Here is a 13,837-nt window from a genome sequence, read left to right as displayed (position 1 = left end):
TGCATGGCAGGAGCTGGAACCACTGAGCTAAATCCCCAGCCCTCAATAGACACTTTATATATTTAAATATTCCAATAGGAAAGACAAATATCATTAATTTTAACATTTCTTGTTATTTAAATTTTGAAATGTCAAAACTACCTGACTGAACACCGGGCCGTATATAATAAACTCAGTCTCTGAGAACACATTACCTGAAGCATGAATGCTGATTTTCCCAAACTCATCTCTGAAACAGAGACCAGCAGAAAAATCCATGCTTTTTATAAATTGCAATGAATTCAAACATACAGTATTCATTTATTCTATAGCACCTCTTTTGGTTTCACAGTAAAACATAAAAAGGTCTATCTTACTGGAAAGCATAGCAAGTAGCTATGTAGATACTTGATGTGAAAGTATTTGTTCTGCTGTTTTAAATGCATAGATGATAAAGCAAGACTTAGAAATTATTTTGTTGGACAGTTTCATTCTAAGAATATGTTGTTTTACAAAAATGACCTATATTTAAAAATCCAAAATATCCTTTATTCTGAAGGCAATTTCCACATAAAATTTTAACATAATTTTAAATAACACATCAATCTGACAAGAACATGAAGAAATAAAGTTTTCTACTGATGTTAAATGTTTGACAATGCAATTTTTAGAGTGATCTGGTTACTGTTTGTGTATCATTAACTTCAAACAATAAGTATTTAAACAAACCAGTGCTTGATTTATTTCTAAGGACGATCTGAGAGAAATTCTATAGATTTTTCTCAAATTTATCAAATTTGGCTTAATAACAAATTGTATATTAATCATACTAATACCTTAGTATAATAACCAACATTATGGTGGTAGGTGGTGACATTGTGTTCTATACACCAATTGATTAAAATAAAAAGATATAGTAAATAATAGTAAACTGCCTATCAAAGTAACAAAATAATTATCAATTTGTAGGAAGCCTTCAACATTAATTTGGAGCTGTAACACTATCATTTGAACTGCTCAATAAATGATCATTAGATAATTGTTTATTTGGAAATTTATTAAAAATTAGATCCTCTTAAATATTTTGTAATATAATTAATTCTGATGAAATTAAATGTAAAAAAAATTTTAAAAATACAAGAATTTGAATATTTAAATGACTACTTAGTGGGAAACCTTTATATCCCAATAATTAAAGGTAGAAATTACAGTTGGAAATATTATTGCATTTTACATAAATATTTAAATAGTAAACCAACTATATGATCTGAAATTGGATTAAAGATGCTAAATTGTGAAAATAGAAGTAAACAATAAAAATCAGTTACTCTTTCGGAAAACTACAAGATGAATAAAATCATTTCAAATGAGGATATTTTAATGAAAATTGTCATATTTTCAAAATCAATATCACATTTGTAAAACCCACACTGTAAACAGTAATAAGAGAGCAAAATATATTATTGATTGCAAGTAGCCTCCTCCCTTTTTGTATGGTTTAATCCATAATTTTTTACCCTAAAAATTATCATAAAAGATAAATTAAAATATACATAAAGATAGATATATAATAATATTTCTGAAAGCAATAATTGTAATACTGCAAAATTTATGCCATATTAAAGTAGGAGTCCCATGATTAAGGTGAGATCACTCATAAATATAAACTGGAGTCAGCACATTCTAAGTGAAATGACACATTTTCTGTTACAGCATGTCAGCAACACGCAGAAACTTACTCCACTGTTTTTGAATGAACCACACTTTCAAGAGAAATAGAAAGCTCAGCTTTTAAAATAAAGATCTTTGAATAACAAGCATGGCAGATATCAACTTTCAATAATTTGTGCACAGTAACATCAAACACATACATAAATCTAATTCAACATGTTATCAAGTTGTTGCATTAGATATATTAATGAAACTACAAAATATAGATAAAACCACTGAGCATTAGAAAAATATTGACATAAAAATGTTCCTAGTAAATTTATAAATGAAAAAGTGGTGTTTTATTTAAAGACAAAGGTGGTAAGCAAAGAGTTACAAGCAGCTAAAATTTAACGATTATTTTCAGTGATAAGCTTCATGCCATTTTTTATTTTTCAATTTTTTATTTTGTATATTTCATATTGAAGAAGAAAAATAGTGTAAAATTCATAAGTGACTTTAGCCCTGCTTGATTTGCAACATAAAATTTAACTTGAGGCATTTTTGTGAGGGCCTATGTAAGAATAAAGAGAACAGCATTCAATCTCAACTAATCAGAAGTAACAAAAAAAACCCTCATAATTACCTTACTAGGGACTTTCCAATGTGATAGTCCAAGTAAGAAAAGTGCAAAGTTGGAACCAGTCCCAAGGGTTTTTTGGTTTGGGTTTTTTTTTCTGTTTTACTTCCCAATTTCTATTATAGAAGCCTACTCTGTGTACTCTCAGTAAACCTTCTAAACCAGTTCTGGTGTGGAGCTGTCCAATTCTTGAATCACCATCGGACTCAATGGCATCCCTGACATTCCTGGGTGTCCAGCATACAGATGAACATCACCAGAAATCTTCTTCTCCATAATCACATATCAAATTCCATAATAAATTTCCTCTTGAATATCTATGTCTCTCTGTATATCATACCAGTTCTGTTTCTCTGGAGAACTCCTTACTGATACAGTGCACACAAAGAAGAGAGGAGCTGGCAAATAAATTACTAATTTGCAAACAGAACTGAAATGGAATATATTCCATAAAGATCATAGTCTGAGATGCATCTCCCATTCTTTTTCTTTCCAAATAGTGGTGTTTTTATAATTTCCTGACTGTTCCCCATTAAACATTGAGTATGTAGTAGAGCAAATAGACTTTCATAACTTCAAAAGCAAAAGTATAACCAGACTTCATGTAGAAACTTAACAGAATACTCATATTAATATTACATGTGTTACAAAAATGTGTAATCTTCACAATTATTGCAAACAATAAAATATTCTAAAATAATATGTGCTCTGTTCATGAAAGCCTAATAATATGTTCATATTTTTGTCACTGAAAAACTACTCAGAAGCAAAATGGTTCAGTAGCAAGGAGTAGCAGTGGAATTATATCAGCAAAAATTTCACTGGGCTGGAACGTGATAGCTGACATAACCAGATGATTCCCTGGCAGGGAGATCAAGTGCATTTACATGCTCCAACAATTAGTGCATACATACGGAGAGAAACAATATTGATTCCACATTCTTTTAGAGTAAAATCACCTCATAACTTCTCCAGTGCTCTTTCTTTTAATTCTTATTCTCCTAATTATCTGTTAGATAATGATCATTTAAATTGGGAAGACTCTGATTACATCACACCTTTCAGTTCAGAGTGGCCTTGGGTAAGATACTTTAACTACAGTTGTAAGGATAAAGGCTTAACCTGAGAGACAAATCTCTCTTTCATACTAATAAGCTTTTAGATCTAAACACAATTTTAAGACGTTATTTTCTACCTAAACTTTTAAATTAATTTTACTCTAACTTTTAATCGATGCTACTGAATAGTAAAGGAGCCTGAAGAACATTGGTTTGGAAAACAATGAAGAAACAATGACATATAATTTCTATAAATGCAATTCTAAGGAAATCAGGACAGAATGCAGAGTCCTTACAAGAAATACAATTATCTCTAATAACTGTGCTTTCAATTCAGATAATTTTCAACAAGCATTGGGATATAAAATAAATGCAGTTCCAGAAGAAATCCAGGTTGCTTTTATTCACTACAGTGCTGGATTTTGTTGTTGTTGTTATTATTGTTTTTAATTGTGACTTCAAAGCCAAAGAAACTCTGAACAGCAGTAATACTACCCTAGCTTTATTAATTTGTTTTGATTCATTTTTAATTGAAATAGCTATGGATGAGGAAAGTTCACTTAAGTAAATTTTTCTGGTATCCTCTCATAGGATTTAAGGCAGGTCTTATTTGTTGTAGTTTTTTCTGTGAATCTATTAATGTTGGAATATTAATCATTCCACATTTATCTTAATAGAAAAAATAAATGAGCAATTTCCACCAGGAGGAGGAGAAAATATTTTGATTGTATGAGATCTTTATATACACATCAGACTACCAAGAATATATATTGATTTAATTTTTTCCTACTGCTGTTCACCTAATCAGTTGTTCAAAATGCTTTTCTTCAATGAGCCTGAACTCTGTGTCAAGCACTTCCATAAGCACTGTACTTAAATTCTCTAGTGAAAATCTTGCAATACTCATGAGGTACAGTGAGGAAACTGAAGGGCAGAAATTCTAAGAAAAATATCCAGGTATAGAGAAATCAGACATTGGAGACTAAAAGCCCAGCTTCTGACTTAATACCATTAACTACAATTGTGTACTGACCTAAAATGTCAAGGGGGAGATCTGTTTACTAGGACTTATAATATAAAGAACATTGTTTCCCCTCCAATATTTCTGTGTATATGAATATGCATAAAGAAAATATCCATAAATACAACAAATGCATCTCTTCAAAAACAAAAAAGAAACAATAGAGTTTGGGATTAAGTTACAAATAAAAGATTCAAATGTTCAAATAATAAAAGTAGGATACTTTGTGAATATTGTGCAGAAAAAACTAACATGGGGAGGGGAGAGATTCTCCCATGTATGTTGATATATCATACACAATAATCTATGTGACCCTGCTAAGAAAGCAGGGATTTCTTCCTTTACTGATGAAAATATAGACACCAAATGATCATAAAATTTATTTTGAAAATATAAAATATATTTGCAAGTTAAGAATTTTTTTTACATAATGTATATGAAAACATCAGAATCAAAAGCTCTCAGAGAAGATTTGGTTCTGTCAAAAAGCAATTACATACTGCTAGAATTGACTTTAGTAAAGTCAATCCAAATTCCTCTAATTATGTTTCTTAGTATTTGTTTGAAACACCATCATAAGCCCTTAGAATGTCTCAGTCAAGAATATAGTAGTATATATAGAGCCTTGATTTGAATACATAGTCCATGTCCTACTGAGTTGGTCATACAACTCCTAAAATTAACTTCTAAAAATGTAAAATATAAGTTTCAAATAAAGACTTTTTATAGGATACTTGTGAAGATTTCATCAGAATAAGAAATTCTTAAATGGTCTATGTCTTTCCAATTGGGTAACTTTGGACAAAAATTTCAACTTTTCTGAACATATATTCTTATCTATAAGCTGAATAAATAATAAGACTTTAGGAAGATAGAGTATTAAATGGGTTAATAAATGTAATGTATCTAAAGTAATAACTGGCTTATATAACTACTATGTAATTATTTATTATTTTGTTTATTATAGCTAAATTTTCTAATCTAGATGCAGTTATTTTACAAAGATAAATATATTGCAAATATATTTAAAATTCCTAAAAATCTATATTTTATTATTTATTATGTAGAAACATAAAGCTTTCCAAATGAAACAATAGTACTAAATGTAGCAGTTATATTAGAATGTCACAATTTTTTATTATTTTATATCGCATTACAGTGAGTTTTCATCAGATAATTTTTATTAATTAATCAATTTTTTTCCTAGAGAATGTAGTCTCATCCTGACTTAATTTTTATAACTTTAATGTTTTTTCCCATTTGGAGGACAAGTAGATATGTAGATTTCTTTCCTAAAATCTCCCTTACTTTTATAATCGGTATGCTCTTATCTAAGCATGTGTCCTTAATTGATAATGTAGATCCATTGTGTTTTCCAGCAGGTTTAACCCATTTTTTTGAAAATAGGATGTTTAAGATTGTTTTACAATTTCCTACTCCATATCAAGTGTCATCAGTATGTCATGCAGAGGTATTATAAGTACCAGCATGACATTCTTAGAGCTAAACATGTATCATGCAATTCACAGTGTACATGACTTTGGGTGATTGAAAATTGTGGAAAGTATTTTTTAAATTTTATTTTCAGTTTTTTGCAAGCATGTCATGTACATTTTCATGTTTCATAATTTTATGTCTCTGATTACAAAAGCATAGAGTCAAATTATGTTCCTTCATAAGCTCGCAGTGGTCCTCCAGAATACAAATTGCAGAAGTTTTAAATTCTATGCCATTTTCTTTTTAGTTACATATATTTCATAAAATTAAAGTAGAGAACAATAATGCCCAATGATTATGATATCACATTTTACCTATTACATTATTACATTTATTTATTACAATTTTCAGAATTATAAGGGGGAAATAATTCTGTGTCACATCTGGAAATGTACCATTGCGTTTTAATGTCAGGATAATATTTCTTAGAGAGAAAAAACAATAATATGGATTAATACCTTTATACTTGTTTCAAAGTCACATAGTATGTTTGCAGTGGTTTCAAAATTCATTAAACTACTAGGAATCAGTACTCATAACACTTTAATATTAAACTACACAAAATAAAATGCAAAAAGTATCAGTTTATCTTTATATGAAGCACGGAGCATTAGAGCTAAAGACACTTAACTATTTTAAATTTGTTGAGCCTCTATGAACCTATTTAAAAGAATATGAAATGTTATTCAGGTGCTAAATCAATATACAATGTATTTGTAAGTTTATTCTGAATACATACATACATACATTGTTGTTACCAAACTATTTCTAAATTATTAGATTATGTTGTTTCATCAAATGTTTAAATCACAACTTCAGTAAAATCGTTTTTCTTTCTTTCAAATTTTTATTAGTACATGCTTGTAGTACATGATGATTACATTCATTTTTGGGGAGTTGGTACATGTACTTAACACATTTTTTTTCAGGTATCATAATGTTTATTGATAGATACAAGTATATAAAATTGGCATGAACATGACTTGATAAATTAAGTAGACTTAATTTTAATGCTATAATAAGAGTGACCAATTCAAATTCTCACCAGTTGTTGAGCCTCTATGAACCTATTTAAAAGAATATGAAATGTTATGCAGATGCTAAACTAATATATAATGTATTTGTAAGTTTATTCTGAATACATACATATATTGTTGTTACCAAACTATTTCTAAATTATTAGATTATATTGTTTCATCAAATGTTTAAATCACAACTTCAGTAAACTCATTTTTTTCTTCTAAGAATTCTGAAATCTGTGAATATTAATTAGAATAGCATTTGGCTTATTGTTTTAGCAAAGAAAATATTAAGAACTAACATATTATGGCATTTAACTTATTTGTACTTGTTTGTTTGTTTAAAAATGTTCTTACAGAAGAATTCTGTGTCAAGCCCACAAGTTATTTAATAATTAAATATTCAGAAAATTCAGTCTTTAGAGGAAATAGGGATAGGAGTTTGGAATTAAAATGGGTAGTGATAAAAATTTAAATCTAGAAGAAAATGTAAATATATGTATCTATATATGTCATACACACATAAATATATATCATATATTTGAGTATATTTGAAGTATGTATAAAAATGAGAAAATAACATTACCAGCCTTTCTTAACATCTGTCATAGTTAAAAATCTCAATTCAAACTGATATTTGCACTTCCTTTTTCTTCCCTGCTTCACTTTTGAAGTGATTCAACACTAAAAAAGAGGCAGAGACTTAAGTGACTATTTCATAAATAAGAATTGTAGGAATGTTAGAAAACACCTCAAGTCATATAAATCATTTCTAATGTTTTATTCATCTTTAAAACATGGGCCAATATGTCTATTTCATTTGATTTTATGCAGCTGTAGAATGCTGTCTATAAAATGCTAAGTGTAAGAGTATTTCTCATAAATTGAAAGACATTTTATTTAAATTATGACCAATCATACACATTTTGCTAAAAAAGTAAAGAAGTAGATGTACTTCTTAGAAGATAATTGTAATGTAGTTTTAGGAATTAAAGAAAAAATAAGCACTTTTTACCAGGAACCGCACTTTAATTTTACATCTCATAGAATGATTTCCCAATATGGCAAAAGAAGAACCTTAAAAAAGAAACTAGTAAATCACCCACCACACACACATATACACACCAACTCTCAAAGAAAATATGGATTGAACCCAGGCACTGTGATGTTCCCTACCTCTGGAATTTGCTCTCTTTATATGGACCCCACTCATAAACCCAAGCAAATGTTCAGCCAAGAAAGGATCTACTATGTGGTTTACCTCCATTTTATATTTCTATTCCCTGGACCTAACCTTCTATTCCCTGGATTATTTAATATGAATGCTTATTCTCCTCAACTAAATCTGAGTTTCTACGTAAGTTTTGTTTCCAGATTTTACTTTAAGTCTTTGAATAAACTCTGATAATCTAAACATGAGTTATCAAACCAGTAGACCTCAACAAGGTTGTAGATCTGCCTTTACACAGACTGACTGGAATGTGGTTGTAAAGTTTTCATCTAATACCTGAAAACTTTCACAAGATATACATATTAAGATATGACTTTTTCTAGTGGTCTTATTTTAAAAGGCAACACAATTATGTTAAATAATTACATTGATTTCAATGTAAAAGCAAATGGAGAATGCACATGAGGAGCTATGAATTTCTGAATTTAGGACAGAGATGAGTGTAAATATAACACAGTAGTTGGTGAAAGACTATGATGTGTGTAATATTACTTTCAGAAATCATATCTTCTTTAGTTTTGATTTGATTTATATCTGAGCACAAAGAAAGAAAAAAAGTAAGTGGAGAAAAGGTGTCATGGGTATTAGGTCCTCTTGGACAAAGATTGGGGGAAATTTTTAAAAAGAAGACCTTGTCAATAATGGGCAGTAAGACCTTCTAACAGATAGATATCTACTGGCTTGGTGTATGGGGCTGTTAGAAAGTCTATAGTTAAAGAAAATTCCAATGTTTCCATTGGCATAAATGTTGCTCAAAGGAGTAGAATTATTCCAAAACATGCAACGCAATAGCACTACCATGTGGAATACTCTCAGCCCCATGGGGAGAGGAGATGTGACAAATAAAAGAATTTCTGGAAACTCCAAAATGAAATTACATATTTTGTACATAGTAAGGATTTGTGTTTAATAGCCCTTTAAACCATGGTAGAAATCGGGCATATTGAAGCATTATGTTTCAGTCTTCTCATATCAATCAGAACATCTGTGATTTGGAGTTAATATGAAGCAAAGCACACCTTCCTTTGGCTTAGATTATCTAGCTAGGATTAAAATGGTTTTGTGAATTCCTTTGCAGGTTGGGAACTTCTTAGGCTACAGCCAATCAAATATCTAAAGAGATTACTGGAGATTCAACAACAATAACAAAAATCTTAAAAATAATCTTATAACTCACATTAATCTGTGCTGTTACTTAAGAGGATATGTTTTATTGAAGCTTGTGAGCTGCACTTTTTTATTTCAACATGCACATATTTTAAAATTCAAGCTAACCAATACTTTGCTGTAGTATAGGCAAGTAGATAGAGTTATCTAAAGTCTGTTTTACTTTTCGTTTTCTGGTATCTTTTTTTTTTTTTTTTTTGCTTTTTGTTTCTGTATTAGAAAACATATCCTCAATTCACATGTGATGCTTTATCGCTATAGTTTAAGTAATAGAAAAGTCCAAATTATTACCATTGAAAAAACATATTTTTTACAAGTAGCAATAGATAAGAAAGTAGTCTTAAGGAATGAATTTAGAACTCTAATTCCACAGTGTAAATGAACAGTGCACAGAGAGAAGAACATGGTAATGAATGACCAATCTCCTTTGGATGGAAGGAATAGAAGACATTAAGAATTTCATGACACTGTCACTTTCAGAAAAAGTCCCCAAGAAATGACCAGTCTTACCAATAGGTTCAAGATTTCATCAATAATTTCCTTCACTTTGGGGCTACTATTGTAAAATTTCATCAGTAGAAATGAAACAATTCACTTTCCCTTTTTATATTTTTATGCAAGGTTCTTGAACTTTTTTGCATTGTTAAAAATGTAAATGTGTAAATATATGAAATAAAATGGTAAACATTCAAAATATTATTCACTCTCCGGGAAAGTCTTCACAATCTTATTTACTTCAAGTTATCATCTAAGCAAACCCATCATACATTGTTATCTTTCTTTGTAAAAATGTTTTTGGACCTAAGACTTCAGTGCTGGTGAAGCATCTCTGTTACTTCAGTATTATTGATTTCCAGAATTAATCTTAAATAGCTACCTCCAAGGCTGAAAATATATAAATGATAGATTGATATTTGAGAACAATCACCCCCTAACAGGACAGATATAATCATATAATATCACTAGGAAAAGAAAATAAGGAATATTCAATATGATAACAAATATGAGGGAAAATTGATAGATTAAAATGCTAGTATCATGCCCCCTCTCAGAAGATAAGTTCACTAATACTAAGCCTGTAATTTTCACTGGATTATTCTTGAAATGGGAGAACTGGAATTACCCATGGTGCTAAACATATACTTAGGTAATAGAACATTCCTAAGTTGCAATTCTTATGGATCCTCAGGCATTACAATTTGAGAAAAGCTATTCCATACTTTGAGACTAAAGAGTTTATTTGAAAATCAATAACTTCAAATGAGAACTGTTTATTTTTGGGGAATTTTCAAGTTTTTCAAAGCCTTTACCAAGCAAACAATGTGCCCTTTGAGATAAACCTGTTCATGCAGATCTAAAAGAAGGCTTATTCTTGCTAGAGATCATTCACCTACACACACATACACAAACACAGGGAGGGAGGGAGGGAGGGAGAGAGAAAGAGAGAGAGAGAGAGCAGTCTGCAATGCTCTAGGTTTTGTTCAATAGCATCCTAGTTCTCTTTAAATGAGGTTCATGTTGGGAACTTAGCAAGATTGGTTTTACTACTTCAGTTGTATTCTATTTTCCCTATACTGTCCCTCCCACCATGCTCCCTGTGATCCCTCATTTGGCTCAGCAAAAGTCCTGGACATGTTAGGTATCTATCCTTCAACTTTAAAGAATATATACTGTCCAAGTATTCACTTTCAATCCAGAGCAACCCTAACTCTGAGGTGATATGTGAAAAGATATAGAGAGGGGGGAGGGAGGGAAGGAGAGACTCCAGAGTCCACTAGATGAAATGGGAAGGCCCTTTGTAGAGGGGAATGGCACCATTTAATGAGGTCAGACCTTGGATCTTGACTCCCTCCGCTTTACAGAACATACTGAAATCTACAGCACACATATGTGAAGTGGATAATTCATTCAACATTATTCTATTCCTACAAATGAGATTGGAAATGAAATGTAACAGCAGTCTCTTTGTGGAATCAAGCATTGCAAGCTCAGAATACTAACTGCTTCATTTGTTTCACTGATTATCATATGTAGCTATGAAATCCCAAGCACTGATTATCAGTAAACCAACCTCTTAAAGTTAACTTGCCTATCTCTACATCCATATTCTTGTCATCTAAGTTTCAATATTGATTTTTAAAATTTCCCACAGTTAAAAATTACCCTTGCCAAAATTCAGTGATCATTTTCATCACTTCATGCAATTCCTATTATTAGGTCATGTTCAAATATAAGGATCAATTACACATGCTACATACCAAATCTTACTATGCTTAAATTACATTCAAGATAGTTCATTCTTATCCCAAATTACTTCTCAGCTAAAAAGCATGAAATTATTTGAGTAGAAATTTTAATAGAAACTTCTGGCAAGGCTGGAAACAACAGACTTCCATCAAATATGCACATTGTAAAAGTGTCCCATTCCATCTACAGTCACAGTGCTTTGTTAATGGACAAGAGAGAGAGAAGGAGAGAAAGAGGAAGAAACGGAGGAGAACGAAGAGGAGCACGAGATGAAAGAGAAGGAGAACGAGGACGAGGTGAAGAAAGAGGAGGAGGATGAGTAGAAGAAAAAGGAGGAGGAGGAGGAGGAGGAAGAGGAGGAGGAGGAGGAGGAGGAGGAGGGGGAGAAGGAGAAGACACTGCCTCTAATATCCTGCATTTTAAAATAGAAGAGGGAGACCCCCCCCCAGTCATTTACATATAATGGAACAATCCAAGTCTCCATACACTGCATCTGGACATTAAGAAAACTTTCATGGGGAAAACTTTTGGGGGACAGTGATGGTGATTTCTGCTCTGCTATTGATGTTGTACACAACACTGACATTTATTTACCATAATTCTTAGGCACAGGAAACATTCTCTAAGAAACTGAATAAAAACAAGTTGAACATTCTTAAAATCTGCAAGGTATCAACTTCCCCGGGAAGCTCACATGCCCCAGCACAACCATGTATGGAAAGAGCAAGGCGTTCAGGCGATGAGCAGCGGATGTGGCCCACCTTGCCGGTGTGCTGGATGTTGTTATTCCTGAGACTGAATTCGAAAGCGGGGAGGGCTGCCTCGAGATAAATGAGGGGGAGAAGAATGTTTCCTCTCCATGAAACCAGACACCCTTTGGAAAGCTTGGTTCAGCGCGACAGTAAAGATCCCACCCCCTTGCCTACCTTTAGGCTCCAGTGAGCACTGCTGGCGTCCTCCACTCCGTTCCTTCCGCAGCAGCAGCGGACGCACAGATCCCAGTAGCTGCGAGCTTAGGTCCCGCAGAGCGCTCCTGCCAAGCGCTTTGCTCTCCACTAGTTACCAATTGAGGAAAAGGGACAGATACGCGCAACCAGGATGATGATTAAAATCCAGTATGCTGGCACTAGCCTCCTGGAAGATTCTGGCTCCTCTTCTGCGCCCTTACCAGCTCTTTTGCTTGGCAAAGGGTCACCCAGGGAGTCCCCCGTAACAGCTCCTTCCCTTCTCTTCTGCGCCTTCTGACAGCGCCAATAATCCCCTGCCGCTGCCACCCTGCGCGCCCGCTATCCACTCACCGCACACAGAGAAGGCCGGGCGGAGACAGCTCGGGGAGATGGATGGACGGATTAAAAGATAGAATGATAGGGTTTCAGGGTGAGAGAGAAAAACTTCGGTGTTGTAACCGCACACACGGCACTGAGAAGAAACCCAAACAAGTTTCAGGTGCGGATAAAAGGAGGACGCTTTCACCAGTACAAAGAAAATCCACCTCCCTCGGAATCAGGAAGAGGAAGCCCCTGCTCCGTGAGCTATCGGTGGGGCACTTCGCAAGCTTTCATCTTCGAGTCCAGTGGAAAACACAGGGCATGGGGAGTCTTGTCGGCTCACGCCCGGGGTGCGAGTACCAAATGCGCCTCCCGCTGGAGAGGCTGGCGGGGACTAGGTGGAAAGAGACAAACGCTGCTCCGGGAAGAGGAGACTCGGAGCTGTCGCCTGCAAGAGCAGAGACGCGTCTCCCTTCGGGCAAAGTGACTGCTACAAAGTCCGTTCCCTCTTGCGCTGGGAGAGACGCATTTAAAGGCCTGAACAGACGTCAGCTGCTGCCGAGACGGAGGGGCGAGCGCCAGGTCTCCCCGCCCCACCGGCTGTAGCACGCACTGGGCGATCTGCTGCTCGCCTGGTTGAGAGTAGCTGACAAGGGAAAGAAAAGAGCGCTGGCGGCGCTGCAGAATGTGGAAGCTCAAGTCCGTTATCCAGGGAGGTGCACCGGCAGCGGCATTTCTTCCGTGGGTGGGTGCACTTGCCCAAGCGGACAGAGCCAGAGCTGCGCGGAGAGGGGTTTGGCCGCGGTGCGCGCGCGCCTGGTACTGAGTCACCGAGACACTCAACACCTGCTTTTAAGGAAAACACTTTCCTCTTTGGTCTCCTTTAAGTGATCATTCTGATTCACTGTGTAAAGTTAGTTGAAAATCCACCAAGACACACTTTACCTGAAGTGGATTAAACTTTCCAATCTCGAAACTGCGGTGGAGATAATAATCATTGTTTTCTTAATCCTCTCCACTTAATTTCTAGGCAGCGTCACAGTAAAGTGTTCACACGTTC

The 13,837-nt window shown here is 33.8% G+C and overlaps 1 protein-coding gene across 1 annotated transcript in view; it reads right to left on the bottom strand.

Moving 5' to 3' along the window:
* Pcdh15 (protocadherin related 15) overlaps nucleotides 1–13,562 on the bottom strand; it is a 1,622,160-nt gene extending 1,608,598 nt beyond the window's left edge. Inside the window, exon 1 of the mRNA XM_087184836.1 lies at nucleotides 12,436–13,562. The gene's annotated coding sequence lies outside the window, so the exon portion shown is untranslated. The remainder of the gene's footprint in view (nucleotides 1–12,435) is intronic.
* Nucleotides 13,563–13,837: the final 275 nt, after the last annotated feature.

Source organism: Heterocephalus glaber, unplaced genomic scaffold, assembly GCF_053883595.1.
Source record: "Heterocephalus glaber isolate CG9 unplaced genomic scaffold, H.glaber_assembly_v1.0 deba00001497, whole genome shotgun sequence".
NCBI classification, from domain to species: Eukaryota; Metazoa; Chordata; class Mammalia; order Rodentia; family Bathyergidae; genus Heterocephalus; species Heterocephalus glaber.
Note: the sequence above shows the minus strand (reverse complement) of the source record. Positions and strands in the feature narration are given on the sequence as shown.